At 40.1% G+C, this 9,916-nt stretch overlaps 2 protein-coding genes across 4 annotated transcripts in view; one reads left to right on the top strand and one right to left on the bottom strand.

Moving 5' to 3' along the window:
* LOC139977734 (uncharacterized) overlaps window positions 1–9,916 on the bottom strand; it is a 475,642-nt gene that overhangs the window by 207,005 nt on the left and 258,721 nt on the right. The window lies entirely within an intron of this gene.
* LOC139977746 (NLR family CARD domain-containing protein 4-like) overlaps window positions 1–9,916 on the top strand; it is a 64,758-nt gene that overhangs the window by 26,181 nt on the left and 28,661 nt on the right. The window lies entirely within an intron of this gene.

Below are 9,916 nucleotides of genomic sequence, written 5' to 3'. Positions count from 1 at the left end.
TATCGCGTACTATAGTAGTAGTAGTAAGTTGAGTCTCGTCTATCCGACATGCTCAGTGATTAACCCCGTACTATCGCGTACTATAGTAGTATTAGTAAGTTGAGTCTCGTCTATCCGACATGCTCAGTGATTAACCTCGTACTATCGCGTACTATAGTAGTAGTAGTAAGTTGAGTCTCGTCTATCCGACATGCTCAGTGATTAACCCCGTACTATCGCGTACTATAGTAGTAGTAGTAAGTTGAGTCTCGTCTATCCGACATGCTCAGTGATTAACCTCGTACTATCGCGTACTATAGTAGTAGTAGTAAGTTGAGTCTCGTCTATCCGACATGCTCAGTGATTAACCTCGTACTATCGCGTACTATAGTAGTAGCAGTAAGTTGAGTCTCGTCTATCCGACATGCTCAGTGATTAACCCCGTACTATCGCGTACTATAGTAGTAGTAGTAAGTTGAGTCTCGTCTATCCGACATGCTCAGTGATTAACCCCGTACTATCGCGTACTATAGTAGTAGCAGTAAGTTGAGTCTCGTCTATCCGACATGCTCAGTGATTAACCCCGTACTATCGCGTACTATAGTAGTAGCAGTAAGTTGAGTCTCGTCTATCCGACATGCTCAGTGATTAACCTCGTACTATCGCGTACTATAGTAGTAGTAGTAAGTTGAGTCTCGTCTATCCGACATGCTCAGTGATTAACCCCGTACTATCGCGTACTATAGTAGTAGTAGTAAGTTGAGTCTCGTCTATCCGACATGCTCAGTGATTAATCTCGTACTATCGCGTACTATAGTAGTAGTAGTAAGTTGAGTCTCGTCTATCCGACATGCTCAGTGATTAATCTCGTACTATCGCGTACTATAGTAGTAGTAGTAAGTTGAGTCTCGTCTATCCGACATGCTCAGTGATTAACCTCGTACTATCGCGTACTATAGTAGTATTAGTAAGTTGAGTCTCGTCTATCCGACATGCTCAGTGATTAACCTCGTACTATCGCGTACTATAGTAGTAGTAGTAAGTTGAGTCTCGTCTATCCGACATGCTCAGTGATTAACCCCGTACTATCGCGTTCTATAGTAGTAGTAGTAAGTTGAGTCTCGTCTATCCGACATGCTCAGTGATTAACCTCGTACTATCGCGTACTATAGTAGTAGTAGTAAGTTGAGTCTCGTCTATCCGACATGCTCAGTGATTAACCTCGTACTATCGCGTACTATAGTAGTATTAGTAAGTTGAGTCTCGTCTATCCGACATGCTCAGTGATTAACCTCGTACTATCGCGTACTATAGTAGTAGTAGTAGTAAGTTGAGTCTCGTCTATCCGACATGCTCAGTGATTAACCCCGTACTATCGCGTACTATAGTAGTAGCAGTAAGTTGAGTCTCGTCTATCCGACATGCTCAGTGATTAACCCCGCACTATCGCGTTCTATAGTAGTAGTAGTAAGTTGAGTCTCGTCTATCCGACATGCTCAGTGATTAACCTCGTACTATCGCGTACTATAGTAGTAGTAGTAAGTTGAGTCTCGTCTATCCGACATGCTCAGTGATTAACCTCGTACTATCGCGTACTATAGTAGTAGTAGTAAGTTGAGTCTCGTCTATCCGACATGCTCAGTGATTAACCTCGTACTATCGCGTACTATAGTAGTAGTAGTAGTAAGTTGAGTCTCGTCTATCCGACATGCTCAGTGATTAACCTCGTACTATCGCGTACTATAGTAGTAGTAGTAAGTTGAGTCTCGTCTATCCGACATGCTCAGTGATTAACCCCGTACTATCGCGTACTATAGTAGTAGTAGTAAGTTGAGTCTCGTCTATCCGACATGCTCAGTGATTAACCTCGTACTATCGCGTACTATAGTAGTAGTAGTAAGTTGAGTCTCGTCTATCCGACATGCTCAGTGATTAACCTCGTACTATCGCGTACTATAGTAGTAGTAGTAAGTTGAGTCTCGTCTATCCGACATGCTCAGTGATTAACCCCGTACTATCGCGTACTATAGTAGTAGTAGTAAGTTGAGTCTCGTCTATCCGACATGCTCAGTGATTAACCCCGTACTATCGCGTACTATAGTAGTAGTAGTAAGTTGAGTCTCGTCTATCCGACATGCTCAGTGATTAACCCCGTACTATCGCGTACTATAGTAGTAGTAGTAAGTTGAGTCTCGTCTATCCGACATGCTCAGTGATTAACCCCGTACTATCGCGTACTATAGTAGTAGTAGTAAGTTGAGTCTCGTCTATCCGACATGCTCAGTGATTAACCCCGTACTATCGCGTACTATAGTAGTAGTAGTAAGTTGAGTCTCGTCTATCCGACATGCTCAGTGATTAACCTCGTACTATCGCGTTCTATAGTAGTAGCAGTAAGTTGAGTCTCGTCTATCCGACATGCTCAGTGATTAACCCCGTACTATCGCGTACTATAGTAGTAGCAGTAAGTTGAGTCTCGTCTATCCGACATGCTCAGTGATTAACCCCGTACTATCGCGTACTATAGTAGTATTAGTAAGTTGAGTCTCGTCTATCCGACATGCTCAGTGATTAACCCCGTACTATCGCGTACTATAGTAGTAGTAGTAAGTTGAGTCTCGTCTATCCGACATGCTCAGTGATGAACCTCGTACTATCGCGTACTATAGTAGTAGTAGTAAGTTGAGTCTCGTCTATCCGACATGCTCAGTGATTAACCTCGTACTATCGCGTACTATAGTAGTAGTAGTAAGTTGAGTCTCGTCTATCCGACATGCTCAGTGATTAACCTCGTACTATCGCGTACTATAGTAGTAGTAGTAAGTTGAGTCTCGTCTATCCGACATGCTCAGTGATTAACCTCGTACTATCGCGTACTATCGACTAGCGAAATCTATCGTGATAGTATTGCGTCACTATGTGAAGCGTATTCTATAGTTTGTGTTAACATATTGTTTACTTATTGTTCTTATGAAGTCACACATGGCTCGCGTTTTGGTGGTTTGCTCTGTGGTGTGGGGGGCTATGAATCACGCGTTATTAGAAGCGTATACAGATGTTTTGTTTTAAATGATTCGGTTTGTGGGGTAGAAGACGCCCAAACTGCAGTACAAATTGGTTGAGTGCCCATTTGCATGTGCTCATCTGCATATCAGCTTGATACTCAACCAATCAAGAGTTGGGTGAGGGGTTAGCTATAAGTTTGGACCAATCAGGTTCAAGGACAGAGCGTGTGCCCTGTGCATCGCGTCGTAATTTGTTATTGTAGAATCGGGGGTTTAAGTGTCTCCTTAAGACGTATCGGGGAGTTTAAGCTTATCTCCCGAAGCCTACAGACGTATAACAGAGGGCTCCGTAGTATATCTTTATGATCAGCATTTATGCCTGTGCATTTTAATTATCCCAAGTTATCAGTAAACGAACTCACACGATGTGTTGTTTGTGTATTGTTACGAAGTGTGCGTCATGTAAAGTTGCAGTGCTACTGCGCGTGTGCGTGTTTGTGCGACTGTGCGTGCGTGCGTCAGTATGTGTGAGTAACAAACCAAAGTTATAGTTATATTCAGAGTTAATAAAAAGGAACTTATTATCAAATATCCGCTTTTGGAGATTACTTATTAATCCTTTCCTGTTCACGCTCGGTTCAACGTTATTAGTGTAAGGCCCGGCTTACCGTTACCTGGAACTATCAAAATAACCCTTACAACTACAAGTGACTTTTATCAGGATATTGTTTTACTACAAGCTTGGAAAGAAGTCAATATTTTATCATATCTTAAGCCTTTTGAAATGACGAGATGAAAGTATTTTGGTTTTTCAACATTAATCAGAAAATTTACAAATTATACACTTGGATATAAGTCGGGGGGTAAGGGTGGGCAATGTTACATTCAGCTTAGAAGAAGGCCACTTCAACGGGTGTACACCCCTCCCCGCCCCCTCACGACTTTACAAAAACAGTATTCATAGGCAAAACTGCATAGTGAATGGAGCCAATTTTAGACCTAATTGGTAGTGTAATTATGCCTCGGAGTGCACCATGTAACATCAATTTTCAAAACAATTTCAGGGGACGGGGCTACTGTGATTTGCCTTCAACAAGCCAACGACCACACCTCCTCCGCTTTTAAATTCTTCTTTCCACTCTGGCCTTTCCATAGTAGTGTAGGCCCTACCTAAGTCAGTTGGGATCCCCCCCCCCCTCCCTTGAAATCATCTGCTATTAAAATGTGGTACATGACTACATGAAGGTAACATGCTATAATGTGTACCTCTTTGTCAGACATTATTGTATATAAGAATAATAACTGGTTGGGCAACATGTCCACCTAACGGCTATGTATACAGCATAACTGGACGGGCAAGACTGTAATTTCTGATTTTCCATGCAATTATACAATAGTGGTTTTAGCATCGGTCAGTTCAGTTTTCAAACTTCACACTAGTATTCTTTAGAACAACCTTAAGTTTAGACAAAAATTATAGTCTAGGTACGCCTTAAAATTGTTTCAGTCGAAGGACCCCACAACCCCCTACATAGAATTGCATTCAACGACTCCACAGCAACACCATCACAACTTTCGAATCCACCTATAGTCTAATCATAAAGGGTCATTCCCCTTCCTAAATTTCGGGAGAATTTTGGAATGTGAACCCACGTTATTGGGTACTAAACCATACAGGAGAGTCGATCTGTTTTCAGGATTGGAGAAGCAAACGTACCGATACAGCCCCTCCATGAATACACATATACTTGATCAGAAATATACACAAATTTTAGCCACAAGATGTACCTCCTCCTATATGTTCTACACCCTTTCCCATATCTATGTAGACATGTGACAAATCATTTGATTGGCGAAGGAAGGGATCAAAAATTGAATGGGTTGGGGAGGGAGTCGGGAGGCATCCCAATTAAGCAAACAATACACATTTTGTCAATGTTACTGTGACTCACATGGAACACTGAAAAATTCAAAATGTTCATATCAAGATATATGTTAATTATTTTATCCCGACAGTTTCGAATATTTCTGGAAAATTCAACCCTTTTTCAATATTGAAACCCTTTTCTTGAAAATCAAGATTGTCCTAAAATTGCCACCTGTAATTTAACCGTAATTCTCAACATTAAACTACTTTTTCTAAATATTAAACCTCTTCGATTTATTTCGACCTCTTTAGTTCCCTCCATGTAAAATGTCGATTTCTTTTTGTTTAAATTTTAAACTTTTAAATGTCGACTTATCATCTAAAAATATTGGCGTTTTATTTCAAACTTGTACGTTTCTCTCGAAATTGCCATTGCATTTCTCGAAATCAAGATTTCTTTCTAATTTAAATTTCAACTATTTATCCCAAATAGTAAACTTTTCTTGTTGAGTATGGTACTAAGTAAAAAGGGACACAAAAAGGGGGGGGGGGCTACATGAATTGACTATTAACATTATTGGTGAAATGTCGACGTAGTATTTTGATTTGAGCAATTACGAGGTACTTGAAAAGACAAAACATCGTTTGATTGCCTGACACTCTCTTTGCTGGTGCAATGATTCAGCTGAATAATCCAGCACTGACACGGAGTGGAATTAATTACAAAGGTGATTGGGTGGGGGGGGGGGGCGGGGTGAAAACAAGTTGTTGTAGTTACATTTATTCCAATAATTTCATGATGATCAAGTGATGACTGAACAAGGATGTTCAATTTATGTTATTCCATGTAGGTTTTAATATTCATTAAACGTGTACTCCTTTAAACCACTTGAAAGAGACGGTATTCAAACTTTTGTTTTGTGTTTATTGATTGTTTATGCATACACTAGCAGATAATAGGGTGGGGGAATGTGTACATCCAGGGACGTCGCTAGAAGGGGGGTGTGGGGGTGTATCCAGTGGCGTCGCCAAGGGGGGGGGGCAGGGGCACGTGCCCCCTGGAAAACCTAGTGCCCCCCGAGTGCCCCCCATCTCAGATTTGGGTTGGTAAAAAAAATATATATATTTTGTTATATTCAACTCCCATCATCTGAGTTGGTTTTTTATAAGGACAAAGAAGCACACTAATTCGTATTTTCTTCAAATTCCTGAAAAGTAGGCCACCCCTACTCTCCAGAGAACACATCAGAATATGAAAGAACGCGCTTTATTTTTTCTGGACCCATGAGTAATATCGTTGCTCTGAACTGGGTACTGCAGTATGTTGCCTTGGTCTGAGGTTGACAGGTTAGGAGCTGACGAAATGTGAGAATGTCAGGGTCCGCAGGCACCATACTTGCCTATATTTGTGGACCCATATATTAACCCTGTTGTGTAGGGGGTGCAGAGGTCATTTGAGGTCAGATGCTTGTAGGAACAAATGGCGAATGTTCACACCTGCATACTGAGCCATACTCGATGTTTGATAAAAATTTGGATTGCATGGTGAGATCCCTGATAAGAGCCAATAACGATGCTGGAACCTGTTACATCTTAATAGATAATTGGAGAAAACGAGAAGGACAAGAAAGGAGTCGGGGGTCATGCACACATTAATTCAACAAATGTAGGTTCTATTGATAGGGTTAGGCATAATATCGACAGCATGTCGTTCATATCCTCTGCAAAATTCTGCGCGTTGTTAAAATCATTAACTCAAAAATAGCAATTTCTGGAGATATCTTCAGATCGAATTTAGCATCAAATGTGGCACCATTTTGCATCTAGCCCATCCTCCGTATGCCACCCCCTCCCCTTAGACCCCTCCCCCAGGACGGCGATCCGTATCCACCTAAGTGCACGCCCCCATCAAATGCTGGTGCCCCCCTGTGTCCCCCTGTTCCCCCTAGACTGAAAAGTCTGGTGACGCCACTGGGTGTCTCACCCCCTCGATCTTGGTAAAAATTACGATAGTTGGAAAATTTGAGTGCGACAGTCGGAATTTCCGACTGTCGGAATTTCCGACTGTCGCCAGCTTCAATTCGGAATTTCCGACTCTCGCACTCTAATTTTCCAACTATCGTAATTTTTTTTTCATATGTTCTTGTAATTTGTGAGTGACATAAAATTTCGATCAAAATTGACCTTTAATCAGTCATATTTACCACGTTTTCCTCGTCACATTGAGAAATTGTATCTCGCGATCCTTATACTCCACCATACAAAACTTCGTATGATTTTGAATACTCTAAAAAAAATACAACGTTCGCCAGCTTCAGTTCGGATAATTTATGTATTAATTTTGCTATTGGGTGGGTCGACCCTGTTCGCTTGCTTCAAGTAAGTTCAGGATATACAGGGACGTAGCCAGGGGGAGCAGGGGAGCGACTGCTCCCCCCTTTCAGTGTCGAAAAATATGTTTAAAAACTGTTGTTATCACACTGCTAATACACGGCGATAACGATATTTGTTTTTAGGCCACTGCACATCTGGCTGTCTTACAAAATATGAAAGTTTATATTGTCCATCAGTTAAGTTCGTCAAATGTATTTCTGATATATTATGTAAAAGAACATGTAAAAGAATTCAAACAGGAAAACGAAATCTGCTGATAATATGATATCATATGATAATGATGAAACTGGCAACAAATTGCACCAGATCGCATCTAAGGACCTTCAATTGTTCAAAAATATCTCAAAGGGGAGGGGGACACCCCCTCCCCTTAGACCCCACCCCCATAACAATGGCAAAAGGTGTTCCCTCTTTCAAACTCCTGGCTACGTCGTTGGGATATATATTGTCTCTATGGTATACAGTTGAAACGCCAATGCTAATCTATGGAAGCTTAAAAGTGCCATCAACATAAGCAAAAACTTTGCCCCATAAGGTACAAATGTATCGAAAAAAGTTCGGAACATAAGTGCAGTCGCGAAAGATGGGGTGTCTGACTGACACTGACTGTATCGTTGACGATTAGTTCGGGGTGGGGGGGGGGGTGTACAAGGCAGCAGTCGGAATTTTCTGGCTCCAAAACCCATCCAGTTGGAATTTCAGCCAATACACCCCCCCAATCATCAGGCCTTAGCTACGTCCCTGTATACATCAAATGCTTTTTGCCCAAATTTTAACCGGTGGTGGGGAGGAGGGGGTTGGGGACTAACACCCTACCGCTTAGGGAGAAATGTCAGTGATTGCTTGATCTACTTGATATAAGTTGTGTTGTATTATTTACTTCATCGACCCCTTCCTTACTTCATACCCAATCGACGTCAGGTTTCAAACTGTCTGTTTGCACCGGGTACGTATAAAGTTACGTCCGTCGTACAGTTACTTCTATTGGCGCCAAAATGTCTGTTACAAATTTCAAACATCATGCCCGCGAACAGCTGGGAAACACCTGTATATGAATATCGGTGACTCATGCTATTGAATACCTGTTCACATCTATAGTAATAGTATGTATCACTGAATGGTTTAGTGTTATATTATTGGAGTTGCAGAGTACGTATATTCGTGGAGGTTGTTTGTTACCATTGACTTGTTGAGTGGTTATTAAGATGGATTTTTTAATGGAGAGGAACCGCTGTTAATATAGTTAAAACAGTAATTATTGATCAGAGAGATAATTTGACGGTAAGGTATGAAGGCATGCTAGGATGTGTACAAAGGCCAGGCCAAACTTAGATAGGATATATAGGCTAGACTAGTAATACAGTTAGGTTATGTTAGAAATCTCAAACATCACCCGCGAAACGTTAGAATTACCACTTTTAGCAAGAGGACATGCTTAGCAAATCTAACACATAAAAAATAAAATCTTTGCCTAGTTGTTGACTGATTATCAAAAAATTCCAAGTTAAAGGATATCTTAAATATTAAAGGAATTGAATAAAATGCAATCGAGACACTGAGTTTTCTTTAGGGATCTTAAATTAAGTGAAGAATAAAACCAGCGATTAACATTCTAGGTGAGCTGATGCCTATCCTTTACTTCGAAAACAATAACTCCATTCTAGCTATGAAAAATTATCCATAGACAAGCTGTAGAAACTTTGTTATCCCTTCAAAAATCTTAAATCACAGAAAATTGTTTAACTCGATTTTAATCGTACATAACAAAACCTTATACTAGGCATTAATACAACTCAATAACATCCCACAATTATAATTGTAATCACCTAACTTACTATTAATCTACCAGTTCAGACATTTGAGCAAATTGTGTAATAAACCTGCAGCTTTTTACCGAGCAGGCTAACTGAAATAATGTTATTATAACTGATTATTAGTTGAATGACCTAACTCCTGCCGATATACTTGACACTTATGGGAAATATAGTTTGTATAGGGCCTACTGCTTTGAGCCTCTATAAAACCGTTTTCCAATTTAAGTATAATAATAATAAAATGCAATAAATAGTTATTAAAAAAAACTCTTTCGTCCATGTCTTTCCAGTAGCAACTAGATCGTGGTGTTCCACTCACAGCTGTTTTTGTATTAATTTTGCCCACTTAATTAGAAAAAAACGTACGTCATTTTCAAGCCGGCCAACAGACTTATGGCGCATGATATTAAAAATAAAAATGGTTTTGAAATTGAATAATCGCCATTTCTTTTACGCTGCAACACCCCACAGCAGACGTTAGGCAGAGCCGTAGCTCTAACGTTAGTTTTAAAAGGGCGCCATCCTCTCATTAAACTTATAATTAACTGATTAATCTCTCGTGTTTGTTAATTTACATTTGACCGCTAACTGTTCACACCCTCTGAACTCCATAATAACAGAAAATATTACAACGAAGACCCTATCGATCTGATTAAACTGAAAAGTAGTAATACTTAATTAGTATAATTAAACCCTTAAGGATATGAAGTGCTTCCAGATAATATTATTTGTAAAACAAGCGCATGGTACTATTTAATTGGAAGATACGATAAAGTTTAGAAAGTTAAGATCATAAGCAATACCCAATTTAGGAATATCTACAAACACAAAGCAATAAAAATGCTACATTTGAAAAA

This window comes from Apostichopus japonicus, chromosome 12 (assembly GCF_037975245.1).
Source record: "Apostichopus japonicus isolate 1M-3 chromosome 12, ASM3797524v1, whole genome shotgun sequence".
NCBI classification, from domain to species: Eukaryota; Metazoa; Echinodermata; class Holothuroidea; order Aspidochirotida; family Stichopodidae; genus Apostichopus; species Apostichopus japonicus.
This window is presented reverse-complemented; position numbering and strand designations above follow the sequence as displayed.